This window comes from Schistocerca americana, chromosome 1 (assembly GCF_021461395.2).
Source record: "Schistocerca americana isolate TAMUIC-IGC-003095 chromosome 1, iqSchAmer2.1, whole genome shotgun sequence".
Taxonomy (NCBI): domain Eukaryota; kingdom Metazoa; phylum Arthropoda; class Insecta; order Orthoptera; family Acrididae; genus Schistocerca; species Schistocerca americana.
This window is the reverse complement of record NC_060119.1, coordinates 269,398,387-269,412,500: the sequence shown is the minus strand read 5'-3', so window position 1 is coordinate 269,412,500 and position 14,114 is coordinate 269,398,387.

The following is a 14,114-nucleotide window of genomic DNA, read 5'->3' as shown; positions in this document are numbered from 1 at the left end:
AGTATAAATGGAATTTTACAATGTTTGTGTAATTTACAAATACGTAAAACAATGTACAACGAAAGCAACAAAAGTTACGCCAAAAACTATTATTAAGCTCAAAATTAGCTGAAACCATAACACTAGTGTAGCATGAGCCTCGGAAAAGCTCAAGTTTCAGAACGAAATTTGGTACTATTAGTGCACTGCTTGGTTTTTTCGATAGATGATTAGACTGCAATCTTTCCGTCGAACTCGGTATGAATACACCTGCATATTTTCATACAAAATAGCCCAGTGAAGTTTCAGTATCGCAGCACACTTCCGGTGTATGAGTAGGTAGAATTTTTCAGAATTGTTAAGGGACTATGTAGGATCAGAGGAATAACTACTACAAATGACAGACAAATGTAAGCACGCTGTGGTAACTAGGTAGTAGAGCACAGAAAGTTGGAATTGACTTTGCAAAACTGCTTATAGTTAAAAGCTAAAAAATAATAGTGCCATTTACTGTCACTTTTTTACATAAAAAAATAAGAAGATTATAAATGCATGTTCAGTGCCTTACAAACAAGAACCACTACTATTTTCTATCGGAAAGAGCTTCACACGAGGAAGACCTGTTCTCCGTGCTTTCTTTTCCACTTCGCAGCAAAAAGAATCATTTGTTCAATTGGTGATTAAGCCACAAGCGAAAAAAGTGAGAACTAACCATCGCCCAACGTAACAAGAGATGAATACCGAGGCTTATGAAAGGTGCAGTGGCGGAGATAGTAATGTCGGTAGTCTTTGAAAGTAACTGATTTCGAACGGGGCAAAAATTCTTCCACCCAGTGAAGTAGCGTTTTCCCTTCTTCCAAGCTGAATTATATGTTCGCGGCGTTTGTACAGACAAGGACAATGACGTACCTGCAGATGAAAGGAAGATCTCTGTTTTACTTCGCGTCGACGACGAACTCATTAAAGACCGAGCAGAAGTTCTGATTGGAAAAGGATGGGACAGGAAACACTGCCAAACTTTCAAATGAGCAACACCGGCATTGGATGGATGGATATTAGTGTTTAACGTCCCGTCGACAACGAGGTCATTAGAGACGGAGCGCAAGCTCGGGTGAGGGAAGGATGAGGAAGGAAATCGGCCGTGCCCTTTCAAAGGAACCATCCCGGCATTTGCCTGAATCGATTTAGGGAAATCACGGAAAATCTAAATCAGGATGGCTGGAGACGGGATTGAACCGTCGTCCTCCCGAATGCGAGTCCAGTGTACTAACCACTGCGCCACCTCGCTCGGTAACACCGGCATTCACTTTTAGCGAAATTACGGAAAACATGATTGTGGATGACATGGAGAAGACTTGAGCCCCAAAATAATTAATCATTGCTTCATGTCTCACCTCCCCCGGCCGAAGGATCTAAACAATGAAACAGTGTGTATTTCTATCACAGTACGTCTTAATCAGTTCCTTCATTACTTCTACTATGGTTCTGTTCATTTTAATTGTTTTATATTCGCTTTCCGAATGCAGAATAAGATGGACTGCACATTTTTCAATTTGTCGTTAACATTCAAATAACTATATGCCCTTAGCTCAGAAGTAGAAGATATACAGTGGTTGGACAAAAATGCTGAAACACTGTGAGAAACGCACGCTTGAACATCAATGCAGATCCTGGCCAGCGCTGAATGTTGCGTTGGTGGAACACGAAAGGCACCTGTGAAATGTCCTCAGTACGTAGCAAGTGTCAGTCTTGTATACAGCTGGTGCCCGTATAGTGGGTGCCAACTGAGGCGAAGTATTATTGGTGTTTCAAGACGCATTGAATCGATAACTTATGACGCTTACAGGGAAAGAGGATAAACATCATGATGTAAGTCACAACATGGACGAAAGTGTGTGTTGAGTGATCGTGACAGAGCGTCACTGAAGAGCATTGTGACGAAAAGTAAAAGGATGGAAGCTCCAAACGTCACTGCAGAACTGAATGTCGCACTGGCGAACCCTGTTAGCACGAAGGGAGCCCCAAAAGGATGCAATTTCAGGGCAAGATCGAATCCCAAAACCACGCATCCGTAATGCGAATGTCCATAACAGGAGAACGTGTTGCCGAATCTGTAAAACTTGGACTATAAACCAATGGAACGAAGTTATTTAGTTGGGTGAGCCTTGTTTCACACTGTTTCCAACTTCTGGCCGAGTTTAAGTAACAAGACTGAAACTTAGCGGAGGTTCAGTGATGATTTCGGCAGCCATTTCGTGGTATTTCATGGGTCGCACGATTACTATGCAAAAGCCGAATTTCTGCAAAGGAACATGTAACCATTTTGGCTACTTAGGTCCGTCCCTCGCCACAATGTTTGTTCCCCAGTACTGATGTTGTGTGCCAAGAGGACAGGACCTCTGTTCACAATACTCGCATCATCCAGGAGTGGTTTCTGATCATGATGAAAACTCCATTGAAAGCCATAGAGGGCCTGTGCCTATCCACTACGACTGGAAGCCGTTTTGAATGCCTACGGGTTTTCAGCACCTTATTAGGTATGGCAGTCTCTTGTATTTGTGGTGTTTCTGAGTTTTTGCTCATCCCTTGTATTTCTACCCTTGACTTTTGTGTGAGAGGTTGAGGTTCAGTGTCACCTGTGGATCTTCTTAATTTAGTTCGTCGTATTGTAAACCATGATAGGAGGGATGTTCTCATTCTTTGGTGATGATGGCGGTGGATTCTAAGAAGGGTCGGGAGGGGGACCCATGTCCTGGACCATGGCACCAGCAGCGGGATCTGAATCTGAATCATGGCCGCTGCAATGGGCGTGAGCGGAAGACCGTTTAATTTTCGACAACGGGGCAAGGGGGAGAGGTGGTGACCAACAGGGTCGGAGTCCCCAGAGGGCCCACTGGGCCGACGAGATTGTGTAGACGAGGCAGCACCCAGCGGGTGTCCTCGTGGTGGTCGGCTGGATCAGTATTGGGGGCCGACGTGGCTTGGCCGTCACTGGGTGGGGTGTCTATCGCCAGGCGGCCGGGAGAAGGGGGGGGGGGAGGGGGCGCCGGGTGACGAGGGCGAGGATCGGTTCCTCACGCGAGGCTGTGGGCAGGGTGTAAGTGAATCGGTATCACTGTCAGTGGTTACCGGTGACTAATAGCGGTGGGCGCGATCAGGATGGCCTTCGAGCGGCCGAAGTGCCGCGCGAGACGGCGGTGGAGGGGTCGCGTAGCCACGGATTCCTGTCCATTCTGTTCATGCTTTGCCTCGCCCGACTGATGTAGCCAGGGCCAACAATTCCTATTGCGCCACATAGAGAACAAGCCTGCGGGAGGTCCCGATTGTCTGATTTGTGGTTCGTGTGACGGTATTTCTATTAGATGGTAATGCTTTGAGACATCAGTTAACAACATATACACTTGTTTGTTGATAAATTTATCAATGTCAAGATAGTTAATGAAGATGGCTTCAAATCAGGCGAATTTTTTGAGAAGCCTCCACTGCTCATAAATCAGAATAAAAGGTCTTCCAAATACATAAGGGACAATTTTTTCCAAGAGAACGCAGGAAGACGAAAAGAGACGAACACGAGAGTAGGTGCAAGTTTGACAGAAGAAAGTTCCTTACTGGTTAGAAACATACGCCCATGACGGGCGCCTGGTGTCACGGAAATGGCTCATCAGCCTAGGTCAGTACATACACCATGTGATCAAAAGTATCCAGAAACCTGGCTGAAAATGACTTACAAGTTCGTGGCGTCCTCCACCTATAATGCTGGAATTCATTATAGTGTTGGCCCACCCTTAGCCTTGATGACAGCTTCCACTCTCGCAGGCATACGTTCAGTCAGGTGCCGGAAGGTTTCTTGGGGAAACAGCTGAACATGTGTGCCCCAACCGGGACTCGAATCCGGGATCTCCTGCTTACAGAGGTACTGAATCAAGTTGGGGAAGAAAGATCTTTGTGGTACAATGTGAAAAGTTCGTTAATGTAGAGAAGTGTGGATGATAAAAATTGTAGAAAGTGTCCAAGACTTGAGTAAACTAAGCACGTAGGTATAGGCTGCAGTAACACACATAGTGAAAGGCTTGCACAAAATAAACTAGCGCCGGAAGCTGCGTCATCATCTCCAGAATATATGACGAGCTCTTTATCCCTGTGGTGCAGATCTCCACTGCAGTGGGCAGTTGTTAATGTCACGTCTTTCGCTTCTTCAACCAGTGCTAAGATAGAAAATGCGCGCAGCTCTCTCCAGTGGAAACAAGAGACCAGTAACAGCACCACCGGGTAATACTGCGGAACGTCACTTTGTAAGTGTACTGTCTACCGGCTTATATTTTACATACGGAATATGTATATACCTATCATCACGCAAAATGCAGTGCCCGTCGGTCTCCACTTAACGACCTAGAGCAGCGGCGTTTGCATAGAGTTGTCGGAACTAACATACAAGCAACAATGCGCGAAATAATCGCAGGTACGATGAGGAGAGTCCGACGAAATCTGGTGTTAGTGGGCTGTGACAGCTGACAACCGATATGAGTGCCTTTGCTGACGCCACAACATCGCCTGCAGTAGCTCTTCTGGGCTCGTGACCACTTCGGTTGGACCCTAGACGAATGGAAAACCGTGGACTGGTCAGATTAGTCTCGTTTTCAGTTGATAAAATCTGGTGATAGGTTTCCAGTGTGGCGGAGACCCAACGAAGCCATGGAGTCAAGATGTCAACAAGGTACTGTGAAAGCTGCTGGTGGCTTCATAATGGTGCGGGCTGCGTTTACATGGAATGGACTGGGTCCTCTGGTCCAACTGAACCCATAATTGACTGTAAAAGGTTATGCATGGACTTTATAGTCGCAGACATCGATGGAATTTTTATGGATGACAATGCGTGATATCACTGGGCTACAATTGTTCGCCTGGTCTGAAGAACCTTTTGAAAAATTCGAGTGAATGATTTGGTCACCCAGACCGCCCGCCATGAATCTCATCCAACAATTATGTGTCATTATCGAGAGATCAGATCGTGAACAAAATCCTACACCGGCAACAATTATGGACGGCTACAGAGGCAGCATGCCTTAATATTTTTGCAGGGGAGTTCAAATGGTTCAAATGGCTCTGAGCACTATGGGACTCAACTGCCGATGTCATTAGTCCCCTAGAACTTAGAACTAGTTAAACCTAACTAACCTAAGGACATCACAAACATCCATGCCCGAGGCAGGATGCGAACCTGCGACCGTAGCGGTCTCGCGGTTCCAGCAGGGGAGTTCTAGCGACTAGTTGAGTCGATATCATGTCGAGCTGCTGCACTATGCCGGGCAAAAGGAGCATCGAGCACGATATATACCATATATATATAGTGTGTGTGTGTGTGTTTGAGTGTGTGTTCTGGTCGAAGCAAAGCTGCGAAAAGAATCCATTAGTAGAGTGGAATTTTAGAGAGATAGTAAGTTACAGGGAGTGTGCTGACTGCCCCATTGGCCTGGCTGTTGGTCTTTGTGGCACGTTGAAGTGATCGGCAGCGTAAGACGCTCGCGGGAGGCTGAAGATTTACGCCCTCGGTAAACTCGTTGCGCCGGCTTATCGGATACGATGGGCTCTCCCGGAGCTCCGCCAGACTACCCCTATTATGGCCTATCTGTCCTCCGTACGCCGACGGCCTTGTGGCTTACACACCGATAGTGGCGTCTGCAGTTCCGTGTAATGGCCCGTGGGCTGTAAGAACGGCTGCACAATGTTCCGTCCATCTTCCACAAGTCATTGGTGTACCAGAGCAGTTTGACAAGTCACTCAGAAACACAGAAAATTCTGTTAATGGGACACAGAAAGCATTTTTGTCCCTGTTCTTCCAATGTTATTTCACTCTTTGAACAGGTCCACTTTTCAAGAGAACTTAAGTGTTGGAGTAGTAATATTTTCACTGAATTTATGTAACATACATGCCTGCATATACAAGTAAAATGAACAAAATAGCGGTGGTTGATTTCAAGAATCACTAATAAAATTTTACTTATTTGTACATTAGTGATCGTGAAACAGCTTCTGTTGAGTTGTTTGTCTGTTTAGTTGCAATAACTAATTACCAAGCTGAGTACAAGTTGACTAAATTTTATTTCTAAGCCGCTTAGTTCAGAAAACAATGGTACCTCAAAATCATAAAGTATATCTTTGAGAAAAATCAATTTCAAGTTTAATATTGCAATTTTGGTACAGTTAATTATGAAAATTACATACAGTTAATAATTTTTTGCACCATACTTAGTATATTCTGAATCGTACTGATTTTTTCTTATCTTGGTCCCTGTTCTTTTCTGTACATCTAAAAACAATGTCTGCTTTGCGGATTCTCTCCTTTTATCCATTTGCGCCAAGGTTGGTTGGTTGGTTGTTTTGGGGAAGGAGACCAGACAGCGAGGTCATCGGTCTCATCGGATTAGGGAAGGACGGGGAAGAAAGTCGGCCGTGCCCTTTGAAAGGAACCATCCCGGCATTTGCCTGAAGCGATTTAGGGAAATCACGGAAAACCTAAATCAGGATTGCCGGACGCGGGACTGAACCGTCGTCCTCCCGAATGCGAGTCCAGTGTCTAACCACTGCGCCACCTCGCTCGGTTTGCGCCAAGGATTTTGCAGTATGTCCACTAGATTTTATGCTCAATGCTTCCAAAACATCCAGTTTTAATGTACACTGTGGAGCAGTGGATAAAAAAAATCTTCGCCGCTTGCAAGAGCCTGAAAATTATTTTTGCTGTCAACCAGAAAGCGATGGAGAACATACTGACCATAATTTCCAGTCTGGAATTCCACATTACTTATTGTACTCACTGAAAGAAAATATTCTACTTGCTATTTACTCAGCAGGATCAGGGAACTATCAGTATAAACAGTAGTTTAGAGTTTTAACTGATTGGTATATTCTGTTAAAGTTCACACTCACAATATGTAATATCTCTAATGATGATGATAATAATAATATCTGTCGGAAACAGTATTATTAACAGTTCGGAGTCGGCCTCTACGGTAGGTTCCAGGTAAAGTGGTCTACTGCCCTGACTATTAATCATCAAAAGTTAACTGCTCGCCTTAAAAGTGGAAAATAATCTAGCCAACTGCCGTGCGGGCAGCACACGAATATTAATTCCGTGAAATCTAAGTGATCCAGAGCGGTGAGCTCACTTCCTACTTTTACCGAAATCGCTTTCGGTAGATGCCTGGCTATGACATCATCCGAGGCACAGTACACACAGGCTTTTGACTGACGTGGACAGATTGATATCTCCATGCGAAGTATCTCTTCTTACTCCCTCTCTGGCGTAGGGAACCGCCAAAGGAACATCTGTTATCAACCGCCTTAGGCACAGGTAGTAGCATCTTAAATAGCCCATTTCGCAGACACTTGTTAATTGATAACTCTGTCGTTTAACAATTTAAAATAATCTTTATTTTTATATGAATGGAATAAAATTTGGTTTCATTACTAAGCTCGACTGCATTTAAACTTTGCCGGCTACAATTTTTAGAACGGAACTGACAGTAGAACGTGACCTCTGAACTTTGTAATGATTGTTGTTTACACTGAAGTCTTGAAACTTGGTACAACTGTATTATTTCGTCAATGTAATCGATGTTCTAATTATAAATTTCTAGCACAAAACGAATACTTAATTTATTGTTTTTATCAGGAAACAGCTGGCTTTTCGGATATGCAGAAATCTAAAAATAGATTTTTGAGACCGTTTGCCTTGTCTCCCCTGTAGCCATAACAGGCTTGGTAAATGTGACATTTGACACTCTTTTGTCAGAAGTATGGGAGGAATATGAATTAAAGTTATTTAACTATACCACAAAAACCGTGATCGGTTGCTACCAAACTGATGTTGTAGTACTTCCGTCTTTGTGCGATACGTTGTTAAAATTTCTTTACTACGTTAGCTAATTTTCAGTACAGGAGAAGCTGACAGATGAAGAATGGTATGAGTACATGATAGCTATTGGGAGCGTCCAACGCTATTGGAAGTTTTCAGAATAAAACTAGCCAATGCTACACTCTCACTACTTAATAACAGAGGCAGAAAATTTAAAAAAAAATCACATACAGTTTTTTACACAAGTTAAAAATATTTTTAACTTGTGTGTCATGTAAACCAGGTACACACATGTATCAATGTGAAATGCATATGAAGATTGCAGTCAGGTGAGTGGTGTTGGTTCAAGACTGTAGAGAGTCTTTTGTATCTCTGTATGTAGTTTGAGGATTTAGAAATATTCATTGACAAAATACATTTGTAATTAATATTGTATTATTGATTGCAAAACAAAAACCTAACAGTTTCAAGGTATTTCCGAAATGGTTTTCGTTTGATGTGAAAGCGAAACACACACTGCTTAAAATCAGAAATAAATTTTCCAACCCGTCATAATGCTATGTTTGCTGTTTGTGCCGAACAACGTATGAAATAGAAGGTATCATTGTGGGTGATGAAGTTTAATTGTATTCAGATACTGGAGAAATCTGTCTAGAACACAGAAAGCTCGATATTGTCTATTTATTCTAAGAAGGAAATGAATTGTGTGCCTGTTTTGGAATTTGACGGATTTACATGACAATTTATAGAACGAACTGCACATCACATGGATATTAAAAACACTTGCTCTATTCAACATGCAAAGGTGACTGAACATTGTTCGTGTTAAGCACTGACAACTCAAGAGGATCTGCACCAGATTCAGGCTAGACTCACAATCAGTTCGCGATACACTTTGAAGTCACCTCTGTATTACAACTAAAGTCTTTCTAAGACAGATAGTACTATCGGTCCGCCACTTGGAGAGGATCCCCATAGAAATATATTAGCGCCACTCAGTAGTGTAACTAAAACAATAGTTCTACGAAACGTTTACCTGTAGGATTACACTTGGCTTACGGCAATGAAGACTTATCGTCAAAGTCCTTATTCCGGCTGTAGTGGCCGAGCGGTTCTAGTCGCTACAGTCTGGAACCGCGCGACCGCCACGGTCGCAGGTTCGAATCCTGCCTCGGGAATGGATGTGTGTGATGTCCTTAGGTTAGTTAGGTTTAAGTAGTTCTAAGTTCTAGGGGACTGATGACCTCAGAAGTTAAGTCCCATAGTGCTCAGAGCCATTTGAACCATTTGAACCTTAGCTCTGCTTGTGTTTGATTCCGAGGAGTTGCTTTCCCGTATGAGCCACGAGCCACAAGTCTATCAAACAGATTGACACTCTCATTTCAAGAGAGAAGAAGCGAAACCAGACGTCCTGTAGTCACCACTCCGTTCAAGGTTTTGTAGCTTTCCCTAATATGACTCATTCTGGTTGTAAATCGGTCGTCGCAAGTTATTTACACAAATCCTTACCGTCGTGCTCAAGACAAATGAAATCTTTCAGCAAGTCGAAGCCTCGTGTTAAACTGTGATATCAAGAGAGAAGCAATGGGTAACCCAAAAGTAACACAAATAGCGTGAAATTACTAATTGAGAAGTATTCTCAGTTACACGATATATTCACGTTAGCGCACAAGGGAGTCGGAGTGGTTCAGTAATAAATAAATTTTGTAACTCATCATGTGAGAAATGTATCACGTCCATCCACAGGACGTTTAACTAACCACCAGCAGTACTTTCCTTTTATACACGTGAGGAACTTAAAGTGACACACTGTACTTAACTCTAATTACAATTTCAATAGTATGTTTTATAACTACTGACAAAAATCGAGTCTTTCTGTTAGTATACTTGATAAGTATAACAACCTTACATTAACAATAAGTATATCAATTTTTGTTTCTTTTACATCACCATCACACAAGTTGAGCAAATATGAACCAATGGCATGGAAATCTTCCTGCAACCACTGTTGGCAGCTAGGCTCTAGATATCTGTAGTAACCCGAAACGACATGTCAGACCCATTTCCGAAAAGCCTACTACGAGAATTTAATGTCACGATTCGTTTGGCTATGCGCTGATAATCACAACATGACTATGCTCCTACCACGTAAATAATTGGTTACCGTTTATTTCAATATGAGATTTTGAGTACTGTTTTATAAAAATGTCGCCACATAGTGTTTGCATCCTGGTTATTCGGATAATTTTAAAAGTAGGGCACCCACAGCTTAAGTAATTATACATAACTGATTGACCATTCACACAGCATGACACAGGTGTTTATGTGCAGATGTTAAAACTTTTGGCCTCAGAATAGCCGAACATAATCACTCAATGATCGGTTCGGTTGGAGAAGAGCGTCCAGTCCATTACCTGTAAACACTGCCCACGCCAGTAAAGAGCCATCACCAGCTTGCAGAGTACCTTCTTGACAACCTGGGTGAATCGCTTCGCGGTGCCTGCGCAACACTCTAACCTACCATCAGGTCTTAAAAAGTGAAACTGGGACTCATCTGATCAGGCCAAGGTTTTCCAGTCGTCTAGCATCCAACCGATATGGTCACGAGCCCAGGAGAGGTGCTGCAGATGATGTCCTGTTAACAAACGCACTCGCATCAGCCGTCTGCTGCCGTAACGCATTAATTGCCAAATTTCGCAGCACTATCCCAACAGATACATTCGTCGTACGTCCTATATTGATTTCAGCTGCTATATCATGCACCGTTGCTTATCTGTTAATACTGACACTTCTACACAAGCAGCCATGCTGTCGGTCGACAAGTGAAGGCCGTAGGCCACTGCGTTGTCCGTAGTGAGAGGTAATGCCTCGAAGTTGGTATTCTCGGCACGATTTGACACTGTGGATCTCGAAATATTGAATTCCTTAACGATTTCCGAAATGGAATGTCCAATGTTTCTTTCACATTCGGTTAATTCCCGTCATGTGGCCATAATAATGTCGATAACATTTTCAAATGTACACTACTGGCCATTAAAATTGCTACACCAAGAAGAAATGCAGATGATGAAGGGTATTCATTGGACAAATATATTAGACTAGAACTGACGTGTGATTACTTTTTCACGCAATTTCGGTGCATAGATCCTGAGAAATCAGTACCCAGAACAACCACCTCTGGCCGTAATAACGGCCTTGATACGCCTGGACATTGAGTCAAACAGAGCTTGGATGGCATGTACAGGTACAGCTGCCCATGCAGCTTCGACACGATACCACAGTTCATCCAAGAGTAATGACTGGCATGTTGTGACGAGCCAGTTGCTCGCCCACCATTGACCAGACGTTTTCAATTGGTGAGAGATCCGGAGAATGTGCTGGCCAGGGCAGCAGTCGAACATCATCTGTATACAGAAAGGCCCGTACAGGACCTGCAATTTTCAGTCGTTCATTATCCTGCTGAAATGTAGGGTTTCGCATGGATCGAATGAAGGGTAGAGCCATGGGTCGTAACACATCTGAAATGTAACGTCCACTGTTCAAAGTTCCGTCAATGCGAACAAGAGGTGACCAAGACGTGTAACCAATGGCACCCCATACTATCACGCCGGGTGATACGCCAGTATGGCGATGACGAATACACTAGAGATGGGCAAAACTGTTCTTTTCAGAGATCGGATCAGAACTGTTCACTCCCTGAAATGAATTAGCTCTTTTTCATGACTCACCACTCATTTACAATAGAAAATAAATGGAAGGCACATTGCCCTTTAAACTTGGTTTATTCCAGTACTATACCTGTATTTTGATCTTATTTGATCCTATTTTGAAGTAACACAGATAATGAGTAAGAATTTTGTATTGTTTATTGAAATTTCGACGATATGACAAAGTTTTTGATTATTGATTTATTTTGCACTATCGTGGTTTTTTGGGTGATCAGAAAATGTTGTAACTTGAGATTTACATTAACAATATATTTGGCTACAATGTATTAAAATTTCATTAACCTCATACAAATACATCGCAAGCCATATATTTTTAAAGTGAACGTTTCCTTCCGAAGACGCCTAAAATCGCAAAATCCGTACCAGAATAAGAAAAAAACTATAAATTTGACTGTAAAACGAAAGTGCTGCATATAGCCTTACGCAGAATAAAACAAGGAAAATATTGGTGTATCACATTTTGCGATACGTTTATCGGTTCGCTCGTAATTAAAGCGTAAATTCGAGTGTCCATAATAAAAATCCTATAGTAAGAGGAGTCGTCAGGAACCTAATCTAATCAGTTTAAACAAATAAAAATAAAATAAAAACAAATGATGTATACATAACATAATAATGTAATATACGTAGCGGTATTACTACGAAGAACAATATCCAGTAGAGACGAACTCCGATGCAGAGCCGCTGAGTCGAGCAGGTCGAGCCGCGAGTTGTATTACTGCGTGAGCCGAGACCGCAGAGACCAGAGTGACACCTGAGTCGCTTTGCTCGACGCTCTGGCTAGAGACGGTGGGGTGAGCGTTGAGCGGGCGAGTTCCGAGGGTGGGGGGAGCGGTGAACTCACCCGCTCCGAGACAAATCGTCTGTTCTCTTGCGAGCAGGTTGTTGCAAGTAGTTCCTATGTTATCCGCTAGGTGGCTCTCTGTCCTGTTGCTCGCATCAACTGCCCAGAGGGCAGGACGTGCGACTGAAACGATCGCCGACAGAGTACGATGCGAAGTCAAGCTGCGCCAGACACTGCGCGCGGCAGACGACGCACAGAGACGGCACGGCATATGTGAAACACTAAATCCAATGGGGCACTGCACAATGGAGGCAGCCAAGGTAGAAGCAGGGCAGAGGCCGGAGCTGGCTGTGTTGTGTGGCGTGCACTGTGCTGTGACCAGCAGAGGCGCCGCTGATATGCTCCGTCTCTCTCTCTCTCTCTCTCTCTCTCTCTCTCTGTCTCTCTCTCTCTCTCTCTCTCTCTGCCGTGGGAAACGTTTGGAGCTACCGTTCTTTTTTTCTGAATCACTGATTGTTCACTCCTTTTAAAGATTCAACTCTATGAATTAGTTCAAGAGTGCATCCACCATCTCTAGAATACACGTTTCCAATGTGCGTTCACCGCGATGTCGCCAAACACGGGTGCGACCATCATGATGCTGTAAACAGAACCAGGATTCATCCGAAAAAATGACATTTTGTCATTCGTGCACCCTTGTTCGTCGTTGAGGACACTATCGCAGGCGCTCCTGTCTGTGATGCAGCGTCAGGGGTCATGGTCTCCGAGCTGATAGTCCATGCTGCTGCAAACGTCGTCGAACTGTTCGTGCAGATGGTTGTCGTCTTGCAAACGTTCCCATCCGTTGACTCAGGGATCGAGACGTGGCTGCACGATCCGTTACAGCCATGCGGATAAGATGCCTGTCATCTCGACTGCTAGTGATACGAGGCCGTTGGGATCCAGCACGGCGTTCCGTAATACCCTCCTGAACCCACCGATCCCATATTCTGCTAATAGTCATTGTGTGTGTGTGAAATGTTATGGGACTTAACTGCTAAGGTCATCAGTCCCTAAGCTTACACACTACTTAACCTAAATTACCCCAAGGACAAACACACACACCCATGCCCGAGGGAGGATTCGAACCTCCGCCGGGACCATCCGCTCAGTCCATGACTGTAGCGCCCTAGACCGCTCGGCTAATCCCACGCGGCAATAGTCATTGGATCTCGACCAACGCGAGTAGCAATGTCGCGATATGATAAACCGCAATCGCGATAGGCTACAATCCGACCTTTATCAAAGTCGGAAACGTGATGGCACGCATTTCTCCTCCTTACACGAGGCATCACAACAACATTTCACCAGGCAACGCCGGTCAACTGCTGTTTGTGTATGAGAAATCGGTTGCAAACTTTCCTCATGTCAGCAGGTTGTAGGTGTCGCCACCGGCGCCAACCTTGTTTGAATGCTCTGAAAAGCTAATCATTTGCATATCACAGCATCTTCTTGCTGTCGGTTAAATTTCGCGTCTGTAGCACATCATCTTCATGGTGTAGCAATTTTAATGGCCAGTAGTGAATAATAAAACCCAGTCTCAAATGAACTTTCAAGTAACGAATATGTACGGAGATATTTTGGCTGAGCAGGCACCTTGGCATCACTTTTGGCCCTAAAGTTTACGACGTTTTATTATTGTTTTTCAAAGAATCGAATCGTTCAGTTGGGACAGGTTCACTACGCAACCGATTCATTAGGTTACTGATTTGTAATCAGGATTAAAATCAAA